Source organism: Schistocerca nitens, chromosome 3 (genome assembly GCF_023898315.1).
Source record: "Schistocerca nitens isolate TAMUIC-IGC-003100 chromosome 3, iqSchNite1.1, whole genome shotgun sequence".
Lineage (NCBI taxonomy): Eukaryota > Metazoa > Arthropoda > Insecta > Orthoptera > Acrididae > Schistocerca > Schistocerca nitens.
Window position 1 is genome coordinate 200,934,732 of NC_064616.1, and position 18,505 is coordinate 200,953,236.

Consider the following 18,505-nt stretch of genomic DNA (forward strand, 5'->3'; position numbering starts at 1 on the left):
CATGTGTCTTAATACACGACAGGGTATTTTGCTACTGGCCACTGGGACCATGTGCTCCACAGTGGCGCCCTCACTTTAGATTCGGGGCATGGAGCGCACGCAGCCCTGCCTTACGGTATGACTGCTGCAGCGACCTCTAGTGGTCATAGAGTTCTGAGCTGTCTGGCGCAGATTCGAAACCTGTGGTACTAGATACCAAGATACCAGATCCTCCCACCCCCCTGAAACTTGTGTGTAGGATTGAAAACACCACATACAGTGCCGTGATGGCTGGCAGAAGGGAGAAGTCCCAGGCTGGTCAACTGCCGGTGTCGGGGAGGAAGGGACGAACCTAACCTAACCTAACCTAACCTAACCTAACCTAACCTAACCTAACCTAACCTAACCTAACCTAACCTAACCTAACCTAACCTAACCTAACCTAACCTAACCTAACCTAACCTATTCTAACCTAACCTAACCTAACCTAACCTAACCTAACCTAACCTAACCTAACCTAACCTAACCTAACCTAACCTAACCTAACCTAACCTAACCTAACCTAACCTAACCCAACCCAACCCAACCCAACCCAACCCAACCCAACCCAACCCAACCTAACCTAACCTAACCTAACCTAACCTAACCTAACCTAACCTAACCTAACCTAACCTAACCTAACCTAACCTAACCTAACCTAAACTAACCTAACCTAACCTAACCTAACCTGATGCCTGTAAGCAAAATGTCAACAGAATCAATGCGAGTACCAGACTGCCTCACTAAGTGAGATGCATGTGTCTTAATACACGACAGGGTATGTTGCTACTGGCCACTGGGACCATGTGCTCCACAGTGGCGCCCTCACTTTAGATTCAGGGCATGGAGCGCACGCAGCCCTGCCTTACGGTATGACTGCTGCAGCGACCTCTAGTGGTCATAGAGTTCTGAGCTGTCTGGCGCAGATTCGAAACCTGTGGTACGAGATACCAAGATACCAGATAATCCCCCCCCCCTGAAACTTGTGTGTAGGATTGAAAACACCACATACAGTGCCGTGATGGCTGGCAGAAGGGAGAAGTCCCAGGCTGGTCAACTGCCGGTGTCGGGGAGGAAGGGACGAACCTAACCTACCCTAACCTAACCTAACCTAACCTAACCTAACCTAACCTAACCTAACCTAACCTAACCTAACCTAACCTAACCTAACCTAACCTAACCTAACCTAACCTAACCTAACCTAACCTAACCTAACCTGATGCCTGTAAGCAAAATGTCAACTGAATCAATGCGAGTACCAGACTGCCTCACTAAGTGAGATGCATGTGTCTTAATACACGACAGGGTATGTTGCTACTGGCCACTGGGACCATGTGCTCCACAGTGGCGCCCTCACTTTAGATTCGGGGCATGGAGCGCACGCAGCCCTGCCTTACGGTATGACTGCTGCAGCGACCTCTAGTGGTCATAGAGTTTTGAGCTGTCTGGCGCAGATTCGAAACCTGTGGTACTAGATACCAAGATACCAGATCCTCCCCCCCCCCCTGAAACTTGTGTGTAGGATTGAAAACACCACATACAGTGCCGTGATGGCTGGCAGAAGGGAGAAGTCCCAGGCTGGTCAACTGCCGGTGTCGGGGAGGAAGGGACGAACCTAACCTAACCTAACCTAACCTAACCTAACCTAACCTAACCTAACCTAACCTAACCTAACCTAACCTAACCTAACCTAACCTAACCTAACCTAACCTAACCTAACCTAACCTGATGCCTGTAAGCAAAATGTCAACCGAATCAATGCGAGTACCAGACTGCCTCACTAAGTGAGATGCATGTGTCTTAATACACGACAGGGTATGTTGCTACTGGCCACTGGGACCATGTGCTCCACAGTGGCGCCCTCACTTTAGATTCGGGGCATGGAGCGCACGCAGCCCAGCCTTACGGTATGACTGCTGCAGCGACCTCTAGTGGTCATAGAGTTCTGAGCTGTCTGGCGCAGATTCGAAACCTGTGGTCCTAGATACCAAGATACCAGATGCTGCCCCCCCTGAAACTTGTGTGTAGGATTGAAAACACCACATACAGTGCAGTGATGGCTGGCAGAAGGGAGAAGACCCAGGCTGATCCACTGCCGGTGTCGGGGAGGAAGGGACGAACCTAACCTAACCTAACCTAACCTAACCTAACCTAACCTAACCTAACCTAACCTAACCTAACCTAACCTAACCTAACCTAACCTAACCTAACCTAACCTAACCTAACCTAACCTAAACTATCCTGATGCCTGTAAGCAAAATGTCAACTGAATCAATGCGAGTACCAGACTGCCTCACTAAGTGAAATGCATGTGTCCTAATACACGACAGGGTATTTTGCTACTGGCCACTGGGACCATGTGCTCCACAGTGGCGCCCTCACTTTAGATTCGGGGCCTGGAGCGCACGCAGCCATGCCTTACGGTATGACTGCTGCAGCAACCTCTAGTGGTCATAGAGTTCTGAGCTGTCTGGCGCAGATTCGAAACCTGTGGTCCTAGATACCAATATACCAGATGCTGCCCCCCCCCTGAAACTTGTGTGTAGGATTGAAAACACCACATACAGTGCCGTGATGGCTGGCAGAAGGGAGAAGACCCAGGCTGATCAACTGCCGGTGTCGGGGAGGAAGGGACGAACCTAACCTAACCTAACCTAACCTAACCTAACCTAACCTAACCTAACCTAACCTAACCTAACCTAACCTAACCTAACTTAACCTAGCCTAGCCTAGCCTAGCCTAGCCTAACCTAACCTAACCTAACCTAACCTAACCTAACCTAACCTAACCTAACCTGATGCCTGTAAGCAAAATGTCAACTGAATCAATGCGAGTACCAGACTGCCACACTAAGTGAGATGCATGTGTCTTAATACACGACAGGGTATGTTGCTACTGGCCACTGGGACCATGTGCTCCACAGTGGCGCCCTCACTTTAGATTCGGGGCATGGAGCGCACGCAGCCCTGCCTTACGGTATGACTGCTGCAGCGACCTCTAGTGGTCATAGAGTTCTGAGCTGTCTGGCACAGATTCGAAACCTGTGGTACTAGATACCAAGATACCAGATCCTCCCCCCCCCTGAAACTTGTGTGCAGGATTGAAAACACCACATACAGTGCCGTGATGGCTGGCAGAAGGGAGAAGACCCAGGCTGGTCAACTGCCGGTGTCGGGGAGGAAGGGACGAACCTAACCTAATCTAACCAAACCTAACCTAACCTAACCTAACCTAACCTAACCTAACCTAACCTAACCTAACCTAACCTAACCTAACCTAACCTAACCTAACCTAACCTATCCTAACCTAACGTGATGCCTGTAAGCAAAATGTTAACTGAATCAATGCGAGTACCAGACTGCCTCACTAAGTGAGATGCATGTGTCCTAATACACGACAGGGTATGTTGCTACTGGCCACTGGGACCATGTGCTCCACAGTGGCGCCCTCACTTTAGATTCGGGGCATGGAGCGCACGCAGCCATGCCTTACGGTATGACTGCTGCAGCGACCTCTAGTGGTCATAGAGTTCTGAGCTGTCTGGCGCAGATTCGAAACCTGTGGTCCTAGATACCAAGATACCAGATGCTGCCCCCCCCCCCCCTGAAACTTGTGTGTAGGATTGAAAACACCACATACAGTGCCGTGATGGCTGGCAGAAGGGAGAAGACCCAGGCTGATCAACTGCCGGTGTCGGGGAGGAAGAGACGAACCTAACCTAACCTAACCGAACCTAACCTAACCTAACCTAACCTAACCTAACCTAACCTAACCTAACCTAACCTAACCTAACCTAACCTAACCTAACCTAACCTAACCTAACCTAACCTAACCTAACCTAACCTAACTTAACCTAACCTAACCTAACCTAACCTAACCTAACCTAACCTAACCTAACCTAACCTAACCTAACCTAACCTGATGCCTGTAAGCAAAATGTCAACTGAATCAATGCGAGTACCAGACTGTCTCACTAAGTGAGATGCATGTGTCCTAATACACGACAGGGTATGTTGCTACTGGCCACTGGGACCATGTGCTCCACAGTGGCGCCCTCACTCTAGATTCGGGGCATGGAGCGCACGCAGCCATGCCTTACGGTATGACTGCTGCAGCGACCTCTAGTGGTCATAGAGTTCTGAGCTGTCTGGCGCAGATTCGAAACCTGTGGTCCTAGATACCAAGATACCAGATGCTGCCCCCCCTGAAACTTGTGTGTAGGATTGAAAACACCACATACAGTGCCGTGATGGCTGGCAGAAGGGAGAAGACCCAGGCTGATCCACTGCCGGTGTCGGGGAGGAAGGGACGAACCTAACCTAACCTAACCTAACCTAACCTAACCTAACCTAACTTAACCTAACCTAACCTAACCTAACCTAACCTAACCTAACCTAACCTAACCTAACCTAACCTAACCTAACCTAACCTAACCTAACCTAACCTAACCTAACCTAACCTAACCTAACCTAACCTAACCTAACCTAACCTGATGCCTGTAAGCAAAATGTCAACTGAATCAATGCGAGTACCAGACTGCCTCACTAAGTGAAATGCATGTGTCCTAATAAACGACAGGGTATGTTGCTACTGGCCACTGGGACCATGTGCTCCACAGTGGCGCCCTCACTTTCGATTCGGGGCATGGAGCGCACGCAGCCATGCCTTACGGTATGACTGCTGCAGCAACCTCTAGTGGTCATAGAGTTCTGAGCTGTCTGGCGCAGATTCGAAACCTGTGGTCCTAGATACCAATATACCAGATGCTGCCCCCCCCCCCCTGAAACTTGTGTGTAGGATTGAAAACACCACATACAGTGCCGTGATGGCTGGCAGAAGGGAGAAGACCCAGGCTGATCAACTGCCGGTGTTGGGGAGGAAGGGACGAACCTAACCTAACCTAACCTAACCTAACCTAACCTAACCTAACCTAACCTAACCTAACCTAACCTAACTTAACCTAGCCTAGCCTAGCCTAGCCTAGCCTAACCTAACCTAACCTAACCTAACCTAACCTAACCTAACCTAACCTAACCTAACCTGATGCCTGTAAGCAAAATGTCAACTGAATCAATGCGAGTACCAGACTGCCTCACTAAGTGAGATGCATGTGTCTTAATACACGACAGGGTATGTTGCTACTGGCCACTGGGACCATGTGCTCCACAGTGGCGCCCTCACTTTAGATTCGGGGCATGGAGCGCACGCAGCCCTGCCTTACGGTATGACTGCTGCAGCGACCTCTAGTGGTCATAGAGTTCTGAGCTGTCTGGCACAGATTCGAAACCTGTGGTACTAGATACCAAGATACCAGATCCTCCCCCCCCCCCTGAAACTTGTGTGCAGGATTGAAAACACCACATACAGTGCCGTGATGGCTGGCAGAAGGGAGAAGACCCAGGCTGGTCAACTGCCGGTGTCGGGGAGGAAGGGACGAACCTAACCAAACCTAACCAAACCTAACCTAACCTAACCTAACCCAACCTAACCTAACCTAACCTAACCTAACCTAACCTAACCTAACCTAACCTAACCTAACCTAACCTAACCTAACCTATCCTAACCTAACGTGATGCCTGTAAGCAAAATGTTAACTGAATCAATGCGAGTACCAGACTGCCTCACTAAGTGAGATGCATGTGTCCTAATACACGACAGGGTATGTTGCTACTGGCCACTGGGACCATGTGCTCCACAGTGGCGCCCTCACTTTAGATTCGGGGCATGGAGCGCACGCAGCCATGCCTTACGGTATGACTGCTGCAGCGACCTCTAGTGGTCATAGAGTTCTGAGCTGTCTGGCGCAGATTCGAAACCTGTGGTCCTAGATACCAAGATACCAGATGCTGCCCCCCCCCCTGAAACTTGTGTGTAGGATTGAAAACACCACATACAGTGCCGTGATGGCTGGCAGAAGGGAGAAGACCCAGGCTGATCAACTGCCGGTGTCGGGGAGGAAGAGACGAACCTAACCTAACCTAACCGAACCTAACCTAACCTAACCTAACCTAACCTAACCTAACCTAACCTAACCTAACCTAACCTAACCTAACCTAACCTAACCTAACCTAACCTAACCTAACCTAACCTAACCTAACCTAACCTAACCTAACCTAACCTAACCTAACCTAACCTAACCTAACCTAACCTAACCTATCCTAACCTAACCTAACCTAACCTAACCTAACCTAACCTAACCTAACCTAACCTAACCTAACCTAACCTAACCTAACCTGATGCCTGTAAGCAAAATGTCAACTGAATCAATGCGAGTACCAGACTGCCTCACAAAGTGAGATGCATGTGTCCTAATACACGACAGGGCATGTTGCTACTGGCCACTGGGACCATGTGCTCCACAGTGGCGCCCTCACTTTAGATTCGGGGCATGGAGCGCACGCAGCCATGCCTTACGGTACGACAAATGCAGCGACCTCTAGTGGTCATAGAGTTCTGAGCTGTCTGGCGCAGATTCGAAACCTGTGGTCCTAGATACCAAGATACCAGATGCTGACCCCCCCTGAAACTTGTGTGTAGGATTGAAAACACCACATACAGTGCCGTGATGGCTGGCAGAAGGGAGAAGACCCAGGCTGATCAACTGCCGGTGTCGGGGAGGAAGGGACGAACCTAACATAACCTAACCTAACCTAACCTAACCTAACCTAACCTAACCTAACCTAACCTAACCTAACCTAACCTAACCTAACCTAACCTAACCTAACCTAACCTAACCTAACCTGATGCCTGTAAGCAAAATGTCAACTGAATCAATGCGAGTACCAGACTGCCTCACTAAGTGAGATGCATGTGTCCTAATACACGACAGGGTATGTTGCTACTGGCCACTGGGACCATGTGCTCCACAGTGGCGCCCTAACTTTAGATTCGGGGCATGGAGCGCACGCAGCCATGCCTTACGGTGTGATTGCTGCAGCAACCTCTAGTGGTCATAGAGTTCTGAGCTGTCTGGCGCAGATTCGAAACCTGTGGTCCTAGATACCAAGATACCAGATGCTGCCCCCCCCCCCTGAAACTTGTGTGTAGGATTGAAAACACCACATACAGTGCCGTGATGGCTGGCAGAAGGGAGAAGTCCCAGGCTGGTCAACTGCCGGTGTCGGGGAGGAAGGGACGAACCTAACCTAACCTAACCTAACCTAACCTAACCTAACCTAACCTAACCTAACCTAACCTAACCTAACCTAACCTAACCTAACCTAACCTAACCTAACCTAACCTAACCTAACCTAACCTAACCTAACCTAACCAGATGCCTGTAAGCAAAATGTCAACTGAATCAATGCGAGTACCAGACTGCCTCACTAAGTGAGATGCATGTGTCCTAATACACGACAGGGTATGTTGCTACTGGCCACTGGGACCATGTGCTCCACAGTGGCGCCCTCACTTTAGATTCGGGGCATGGAGCGCACGCAGCCATGCCTTACGGTATGACTGCTGCAGCGACCTCTAGTGGTCATAGAGTTCTGAGCTGTCTGGCGCAGATTCGAAACCTGTGGTCCTAGATACCAAGATACCAGATGCTGCCCCCCCTGAAACTTGTGTGTAGGATTGAAAACACCACATACAGTGCCGTGATGGCTGGCAGAAGGGAGAAGACCCAGGCTGATCCACTGCCGGTGTCGGGGAAGAAGGGACGAACCTAACCTAACCTAACCTAACCTAACCTAACCTAACTTAACCTAACCTAACCTAACCTAACCTAACCTAACCTAACCTAACCTAACCTAACCTAACCTAACCTAACCTAACCTAACCTAACCTAACCTAACCTAACCTAACCTAAACTAACCTGATGCCTGTAAGCAAAATGTCAACTGAATCAATGCGAGTACCAGACTGCCTCACTAAGTGAAATGCATGTGTCCTAATACACGACAGGGTATGTTGCTACTGGCCACTGGGACCATGTGCTCCACAGTGGCGCCCTCACTTTAGATTCGGGGCATGGAGCGCACGCAGCCATGCCTTTCGGTATGACTGCTGCAGCAACCTCTAGTGGTCATAGAGTTCTGCGCTGTCTGGCGCAGATTCGAAACCTGTGGTCCTAGATACCAATATACCAGATGCTGCCCCCCCCCCCTGAAACTTGTGTGTAGGATTGAAAACACCACATACAGTGCCGTGATGGCTGGCAGAAGGGAGAAGACCCAGGCTGATCAACTGCCTGTGTCGGGGAGGAAGGGACGAACCTAACCTAACCTAACCTAAGCTAACCTAACCTAACCTAACCTAACCTAACCTAACCTAACCTAACTTAACTTAGCCTAGCCTAGCCTAGCCTAGCCTAACCTAACCTAACCTAACCTAACCTAACCTAACCTAACCTAACCTAACCTAACCTAACCTAACCTAACCTAACCTGATGCCTGTAAGCAAAATGTCAACTGAATCAATGCGAGTACCAGACTGCCTCACTAAGCGAGATGCATGTGTCTTAATACACGACAGGGTATGTTGCTACTGGCCACTGGGACCATGTGCTCCACAGTGGCGCCCTCACTTTAGATTCGGGGCATGGAGCGCACGCAGCCCTGCCTTACGGTATGACTGCTGCAGCGACCTCTAGTGGTCATAGAGTTCTGAGCTGTCTGGCACAGATTCGAAACCTGTGGTACTAGATACCAAGATACCAGATCCTCCCCCCCCCTGAAACTTGTGTGCAGGATTGAAAACACCACATACAGTGCCGTGATGGCTGGCAGAAGGGAGAAGACCCAGGCTGGTCAACTGCCGGTGTCGGGGAGGAAGGGACGAACCTAACCTAACCTAACCAAACCTAACCTAACCTAACCTAACCCAACCTAACCTAACCTAACCTAACCTAACCTAACCTAACCTAACCTAACCTAACCTAACCTAACCTAACCTAACCTAACCTAACCTAACCTAACCTAACCTAACCTAACCTAACCTAACCTGATGCCTGTAAGCAAAATGTCAACTGAATCAATGCGAGTACCAGACTGCCTCACAAAGTGAGATGCATGTGTCCTAATACACGACAGGGTGTGTTGCTACTGGCCACTGGGACCATGTGCTCCACAGTGGCGCCCTCACTTTAGATTCGGGGCATGGAGCGCACGCAGCCATGCCTTACGGTACGACAAATGCAGCGACCTCTAGTGGTCATAGAGTTCTGAGCTGTCTGGCGCAGATTCGAAACCTGTGGTCCTAGATACCAAGATACCAGATGCTGCCCCCCCCTGAAACTTGTGTGTAGGATTGAAAACACCACATACAGTGCCGTGATGGCTGGCAGAAGGGAGAAGACCCAGGCTGATCAACTGCCGGTGTCGGGGAGGAAGGGACGAACCTAACATAACCTAACCTAACCTAACCTAACCGAACCTAACTTAACCTAACCTAACCTAACCTAACCTAACCTAACCTAACCTAACCTAACCTAACCTAACCTAACCTAACCTAACCTAACCTAACCTAACCTAACCTAACCTAACCTAACCTAACCTAACCTAACCTAACCTAACCTAACCTAACCTAACCTAACCTAACCTAACCTAACCTAACCTAACCTAACCTAACCTAACCTAACCTAACCTAACCTAACCTAACCTAACCTAACCTAACCTAACCTAACCTAACCTAACCTAACCTAACCTAACCTAACCTAACCTAACCTAACCTAACCTAACCTAACCTAACCTAACCTAACCTAACCTAACCTAACCTAACCTAACCTAACCTAACCTAACCTAACCTAACCTAACCTAACCTAACCTAACCTAACCTAACCTAACCTAACCTAACCTAACCTAACCTAACCTAACCTAACCTGATGCCTCTAAGCAAAATGTCAACTGAATCAATGCGAGTACCAGACTGCCTCACTAAGTGAGATGCATGTGTCTTAATACACGACAGGGTATGTTGCTACTGGCCACTGGGACCATGTGCTCCACAGTGGCGCCCTCACTTTAGATTCGGGGCATGGAGCGCACGCAGCCCTGCCTTACGGTATGACTGCTGCAGCGACCTCTAGTGGTCATAGAGTTCTGAGCTGTCTGGCACAGATTCGAAACCTGTGGTACTAGATACCAAGATACCAGATCCTCCCCCCCCCCTGAAATTTGTGTGCAGGATTGAAAACACCACATACAGTGCCGTGATGGCTGGCAGAAGGGAGAAGACCCAGGCTGGTCAACTGCCGGTGTCGGGGAGGAAGGGACGAACCTAACCTAACCTAACCAAACCTAACCTAACCTAACCTAACCCAACCTAACCTAACCTAACCTAACCTAACCTAACCTAACCTAACCTAACCTAACCTAACCTATCCTAACCTAACGTGATGCCTGTAAGCAGAATGTCAACTGAATCAATGCGAGTACCAGACTGCCTCACTAAGTGAGATGCATGTGTCCCAATACACGACAGGGTATGTTGCTACTGGCCACCGGGACCATGTGCTCCACAGTGGCGCCCTCACTTTAGATTCGGGACATGGAGCGCACGCAGCCATGCCTTACGGTATGACTGCTGCAGCGACCTCTAGTGGTCATAGAGTTCTGAGCTGTCTGGCGCAGATTCGAAACCTGTGGTCCTAGATACCAAGATACCAGATGCTGCCCCCCCCCCTGAAACTTGTGTGTAGGATTGAAAACACCACATACAGTGCCGTGATGGCTGGCAGAAGGGAGAAGACCCAGGCTGATCAACTGCCGGTGTCGGGGAGGAAGAGACGAACCTAACCTAACCTAACCTAACCTAACCTAACCTAACCTAACCTAACCTAACCTAACCTAACCTAACCTAACCTAACCTAACCTAACCTAACCTAACCTAACCTAACCTAACCTAACCTAACCTAACCTAACCTAACCTGATGCCTGTAAGCAAAATGTCAACTGAATCAATGCGAGTACCAGACTGCCTCACAAAGTGAGATGCATGTGTCCTAATACACGACAGGGTATGTTGCTACTGGCCACTGGGACCATGTGCTCCACAGTGGCGCCCTCACTTTAGATTCGGGGCATGGAGCGCACGCAGCCATGCCTTACGGTACGACAAATGCAGCGACCTCTAGTGGTCATAGAGTTCTGAGCTGTCTGGCGCAGATTCGAAACCTGTGGTCCTAGATACCAAGATACCAGATGCTGCCCCCCCCTGAAACTTGTGTGTAGGATTGAAAACACCACATACAGTGCCGTGATGGCTGGCAGAAGGGAGAAGACCCAGGCTGATCAACTGCCGGTGTCGGGGAGGAAGGGACGAACCTAACATAACCTAACCTAACCTAACCTAACCGAACCTAACTTAACCTAACCTAACCTAACCTAACCTAACCTAACCTAACCTAACCTAACCTAACCTAACCTAACCTAACCTAACCTAACCTAACCTAACCTAACCTAACCTAACCTAACCTAACCTAACCTAACCTAACCTAACCTAACCTAACCTAACCTGATGCCTGTAAGCAAAATGTCAACTGAATCAATGCGAGTACCAGACTGCCTCACTAAGTGAGATGCATGTGTCTTAATACACGACAGGGTATTTTGCTACTGGCCACTGGGACCATGTGCTCCACAGTGGCGCCCTCACTTTAGATTCGGGGCATGGAGCGCACGCAGCCCTGCCTTACGGTATGACTGCTGCAGCGACCTCTAGTGGTCATAGAGTTCTGAGCTGTCTGGCGCAGATTCGAAACCTGTGGTACTAGATACCAAGATACCACATCCTCCAACCCCCCTGAAACTTGTGTGTAGGATTGAAAACACCACATACAGTGCCGTGATGGCTGGCAGAAGGGAGAAGTCCCAGGCTGGTCAGCTGATGGTGTCGGGGAGGAAGGGACGAACCTAACCTAACCTAACCTAACCTAACCTAACCTAACCTAACCTAACCTAACCTAACCTAACCTAACCTAACCTAACCTAACCTAACCTAACCTAACCTAACCTAACCTAACCTAACCTAACCTAACCCAACCCAACCCAACCCAACCCAACCCAACCCAACCCAACCCAACCTAACCTAACCTAACCTAACCTAACCTAACCTAACCTAACCTAACCTAACCTAACCTAAACTAACCTAACCTAACCTAACCTAACCTGATGCCTGTCAGCAAAATGTCAACTGAATCAATGCGAGTACCAGACTGCCTCACTAAGTGAGATGCATGTGTCTTAATACACGACAGGGTATGTTGCTACTGGCCACTGGGACCATGTGCTCCACAGTGGCGCCCTCACTGTAGATTCGGGGCATGGAGCGCACGCAGCCCTGCCTTACGGTATGACTGCTGCAGCGACCTCTAGTGGTCATAGAGTTCTGAGCTGTCTGGCGCAGATTCGAAACCTGTGGTACTAGATACCAAGATACCAGATCCTCCCCCCCCCCCTGAAACTTGTGTGTAGGATTGAAAACACCACATACAGTGCCGTGATGGCTGGCAGAAGGGAGAAGTCCCAGGCTGGTCAACTGCCGGTGTCGGGGAGGAAGGGACGAACCTAACCTACCCTAACCTAACCTAACCTAACCTAACCTAACCTAACCTAACCTAACCTAACCTAACCTAACCTAACCTAACCTAACCTAACCTAACCTAACCTAACCTGATGCCTGTAAGCAAAATGTCAACTGAATCAATGTGAGTACCAGACTGCCTCACTAAGTGAGATGCATGTGTCTTAATACACGACAGGGTATGTTGCTACTGGCCACTGGGACCATGTGCTCCACAGTGGCGCCCTCACTTTAGATTCGGGGCATGGAGCGCACGCAGCCATGCCTTACGGTACGACAAATGCAGCGACCTCTAGTGGTCATAGAGTTCTGAGCTGTCTGGCGCAGATTCGAAACCTGTGGTCCTAGATACCAAGATACCAGATGCTGCCCCCCCCTGAAACTTGTGTGTAGGATTGAAAACACCACATACAGTGCCGTGATGGCTGGCAGAAGGGAGAAGACCCAGGCTGATCAACTGCCGGTGTCGGGGAGGAAGGGACGAACCTAACATAACCTAACCTAACCTAACCTAACCGAACCTAACTTAACCTAACCTAACCTAACCTAACCTAACCTAACCTAACCTAACCTAACCTAACCTAACCTAACCTAACCTAACCTAACCTAACCTAACCTAACCTAACCTAACCTAACCTAACCTAACCTAACCTAACCTAACCTAACCTAACCTAACCTAACCTAACCTAACCTAACCTAACCTAACCTAACCTAACCTAACCTAACCTGATGCCTGTAAGCAAAATGTCAACTGAATCAATGCGAGTACCAGACTGCCTCACTAAGTGAGATGCATGTGTCTTAATACACGACAGGGTATGTTGCTACTGGCCACTGGGACCATGTGCTCCACAGTGGCGCCCTCACTTTAGATTCGGGGCATGGAGCGCACGCAGCCCTGCCTGACGGTATGACTGCTGCAGCGACCTCTAGTGGTCATAGAGTTCTGAGCTGTCTGGCACAGATTCGAAACCTGTGGTACTAGATACCAAGATACCAGATCCTCCCCCCCCCCCCTGAAATTTGTGTGCAGGATTGAAAACACCACATACAGTGCCGTGATGGCTGGCAGAAGGGAGAAGACCCAGGCTGGTCAACTGCCGGTGTCGGGGAGGAAGGGACGAACCTAACCTAACCTAACCAAACCTAACCTAACCTAACCTAACCCAACCTAACCTAACCTAACCTAACCTAACCTAACCTAACCTAACCTAACCTAACCTATCCTAACCTAACGTGATGCCTGTAAGCAAAATGTCAACTGAATCAATGCGAGTACCAGACTGCCTCACTAAGTGAGATGCATGTGTCCCAATACACGACAGGGTATGTTGCTACTGGCCACCGGGACCATGTGCTCCACAGTGGCGCCCTCACTTTAGATTCGGGGCATGGAGCGCACGCAGCCATGCCTTACGGTATGACTGCTGCAGCGACCTCTAGTGGTCATAGAGTTCTGAGCTGTCTGGCGCAGATTCGAAACCTGTGGTCCTAGATACCAAGATACCAGATGCTGCCCCCCCCCCTGAAACTTGTGTGTAGGATTGAAAACACCACATACAGTGCCGTGATGGCTGGCAGAAGGGAGAAGACCCAGGCTGATCAACTGCCGGTGTCGGGGAGGAAGAGACGAACCTAACCTAACCTAACCTAACCTAACCTAACCTAACCTAACCTAACCTAACCTAACCTAACCTAACCTAACCTAACCTAACCTAACCTAACCTAACCTAACCTGATGCCTGTAAGCAAAATGTCAACTGAATCAATGCGAGTACCAGACTGCCTCACAAAGTGAGATGCATGTGTCCTAATACACGACAGGGTATGTTGCTACTGGCCACTGGGACCATGTGCTCCACAGTGGCGCCCTCACTTTAGATTCGGGGCATGGAGCGCACGCAGCCATGCCTTACGGTACGACAAATGCAGCGACCTCTAGTGGTCATAGAGTTCTGAGCTGTCTGGCGCAGATTCGAAACCTGTGGTCCTAGATACCAAGATACCAGATGCTGCCCCCCCCTGAAACTTGTGTGTAGGATTGAAAACACCACATACAGTGGCGTGATGGCTGGCAGAAGGGAGAAGACCCAGGCTGATCAACTGCCGGTGTCGGGGAGGAAGGGACGAACCTAACATAACCTAACCTAACCTAACCTAACCGAACCTAACTTAACCTAACCTAACCTAACCTAACCTAACCTAACCTAACCTAACCTAACCTAACCTAACCTAACCTAACCTAACCTAACCTAACCTAACCTAACCTAACCTAACCTGATGCCTGTAAGCAAAATGTCAACTGAATCAATGCGAGTACCAGACTGCCTCACTAAGTGAGATGCATGTGTCCTAATACACGACAGGGTATGTTGCTACTGGCCACTGGGACCATGTGCTCCACAGTGGCGCCCTCACTTTAGATTCGGGGCATGGAGCGCACGCAGCCATGCCTTACGGTATGACTGCTGCAGCAACCTCTAGTGGTCATACAGTTCTGAGCTGTCTGGCACAGATTCGAAACCTGTGGTCCTAGATACCAAGATACCAGATGCTGCCCCCCCCTGAAACTTGTGTGTAGGATTGAAAACACCACATACAGTGCCGTGATGGCTGGCAGAAGGGAGAAGACCCAGGCTGATCAACTGCCGGTGTTGGGGAGGAAGGGACGAACCTAACCTAACCTAACCTAACCTAACCTAACCTAACCTAACCTAACCTAACCTAACCTAACCTAACCTAACCTAACCTAACCTAACCTAACCTAACCTAACCTAACCTAACCTAACCTAACCTAACCTAACCTAACCTAACCTAACCTAACCTAACCTAACCTAACCTAACCTAACCTAACCTGATGCCTGTAAGCAAAATGTCAACTGAATCAATGCGAGTACCAGACTGCCTCACTAAGTGAGATGCATGTGTCTTAATACACGACAGGGTATTTTGCTACTGGCCACTGGGACCATGTGCTCCACAGTGGCGCCCTCACTTTAGATTCGGGGCATGGAGCGCACGCAGCCCTGCCTTACGGTATGACTGCTGCAGCGACCTCTAGTGGTCATAGAGTTCTGAGCTGTCTGGCGCAGATTCGAAACCTGTGGTACTAGATACCAAGATACCAGATCCTCCAACCCCCCTGAAACTTGTGTGTAGGATTGAAAACACCACATACAGTGCCGTGATGGCTGGCAGAAGGGAGAAGTCCCAGGCTGGTCAGCTGCCGGTGTCGGGGAGGAAGGGACGAACCTAACCTAACCTAACCTAACCTAACCTAACCTAACCTAACCTAACCTAACCTAACCTAACCTAACCTAACCTAACCTAACCTAACCTAACCTAACCTAACCTAACCTAACCTAACCTAACCTAACCTAACCTAACCTAACCTAACCTAACCTAACCCAACCCAACCCAACCCAACCCAACCCAACCCAACCCAACCCAACCTAACCTAACCTAACCTAACCTAACCTAACCTAACCTAACCTAACCTAACCTAACCTAACCTAACCTAACCTAACCTAACCTAACCTAACCTGATGCCTGTCAGCAAAATGTCAACTGAATCAATGCGAGTACCAGACTGCCTCACTAAGTGAGATGCATGTGTCTTAATACACGACAGGGTATGTTGCTACTGGCCACTGGGACCATGTGCTCCACAGTGGCGCCCTCACTGTAGATTCGGGGCATGGAGCGCACGCAGCCCTGCCTTACGGTATGACTGCTGCAGCGACCTCTAGTGGTCATAGAGTTCTGAGCTGTCTGGCGCAGATTCGAAACCTGTGGTACTAGATACCAAGATACCAGATCCTCCCCCCCCCCCTGAAACTTGTGTGTAGGATTGAAAACACCACATACAGTGCCGTGATGGCTGGCAGAAGGGAGAAGTCCCAGGCTGGTCAACTGCCAGTGTCGGGGAGGAAGGGACGAACCTAACCTACCCTAACCTAACCTAACCTAACCTCACCTAACCTAACCTAACCTAACCTAACCTAACCTAACCTAACCTAACCTAACCTAACCTAACCTAACCTAACCTAACCTAACCTAACCTAACCTAACCTAACCTAACCTAACCTGATGCCTGTAAGCAAAATGTCAACTGAATCAATGTGAGTACCAGACTGCCTCACTAAGTGAGATGCATGTGTCTTAATACACGACAGGGTATGTTGCTACTGGCCACTGGGACCATGTGCTCCACAGTGGCGCCCTCACTTTAGATTCGGGGCATGGAGCGCACGCAGCCCTGCCTTACGGTATGAATGCTGCAGCGACCTCTAGTGGTCATAGAGTTCTGAGCTGTCTGGCGCAGATTCGAAACCTGTGGTACTAGATACCAAGATACCAGATCCTCCCCCCCCCCCTGAAACTTGTGTGTAGGATTGAAAACACCACATACAGTGCCGTGATGGCTGGCAGAAGGGAGAAGTCCCAGGCTGGTCAACTGCCGGTGTCGGGGAGGAAGGGACGAACCTAACCTAACCTAACCTAACCTAACCTAACCTAACCTAACCTAACCTAACCTAACCTAACCTAACCTAATCTAACCTAACCTAACCTAACCTAACCTAACCTAACCTAACCTAACCTAACCTAACCTAACCTAACCTAACCTAACCTAACCTAACCTAACCTAACCTAACCTAACCTAACCTGATGCCTGTAAGCAAAATGTCAACTGAATCAATGCGAGTACCAGACTGCCTCACTAAGTGAGATGCATGTGTCCTAATACACGACAGGGTATGTTGCTACTGGCCACTGGGACCATGTGCTCCACAGTGGCGCCCTCACTCTAGATTCGGGGCATGGAGCGCACGCAGCCATGCCTTACGGTATGACTGCTGCAGCGACCTCTAGTGGTCATAGAGTTCTGAGCTGTCTGGCGCAGATTCGAAACCTGTGGTCCTAGATACCAAGATACCAGATGCTGCCCCCCCTGAAACTTGTGTGTAGGATTGAAAACACCACATACAGTGCCGTGATGGCTGGCAGAAGGGAGAAGACCCAGGCTGATCCACTGCCGGTGTCGGGGAAGAAGGGACGAACCTAACCTAACCTAACCTAACCTAACCTAACCTAACCTAACCTAACCTAACCTAACCTAACCTAACCTAACCTAACCTAACCTAACCTAACCTAACCTAACCTAACCTAACCTAACCTAACCTGATGCCTGTAAGCAAAATGTCAACTGAACCAATGCGAGTACCATACTGCCTCACTAAGTGAAATGCATGTGTCCTAATACACGACAGGGTATGTTGCTACTGGCCACTGGGACCATGTGCTCCACAGTGGCGCCCTCACTTTAGATTCGGGGCATGGAGCGCACGCAGCCATGCCTTACGGTATGACTGCTGCAGCAACCTCTAGTGGTCATAGAGTTCTGAGCTGTCTGACGCAGATTCGAAACCTGTGGTCCTAGATACCAATATACCAGATGCTGCCCCCCCCCCCTGAAACTTGTGTGTAGGATTGAAAACACCACATACAGTGCCGTGATGGCTGACAGAAGGGAGAAGACCCAGGCTGATCAACTGCCGGTGTCGGGGAGGAAGGGACGAACCTAACCTAACCTAACCTAACCTAACCTAACCTAACCTAACCTAACCTAACCTAACCTAACTTAACCTAGCCTAGCCTAGCCTAGCCTAGCCTAACCTAACCTAACCTAACCTAACCTAACCTAACCTAACCTAACCTAACCTAACCTAACCTGATGCCTGTAAGCAAAATGTCAACTGAATCAATGCGAGTACCAGACTGCCTCACTAAGTGAGATGCATGTGTCTTAATACACGACAGGGTATGTTGCTACTGGCCACTGGGTCCATGTGCTCCACAGTGGCGCCCTCACTTTAGATTCGGGGCATGGAGCGCACGCAGCCCTGCCTTACGGTATGACTGCTGCAGCGACCTCTAGTGGTCATAGAGTTCTGAGCTGTCTGGC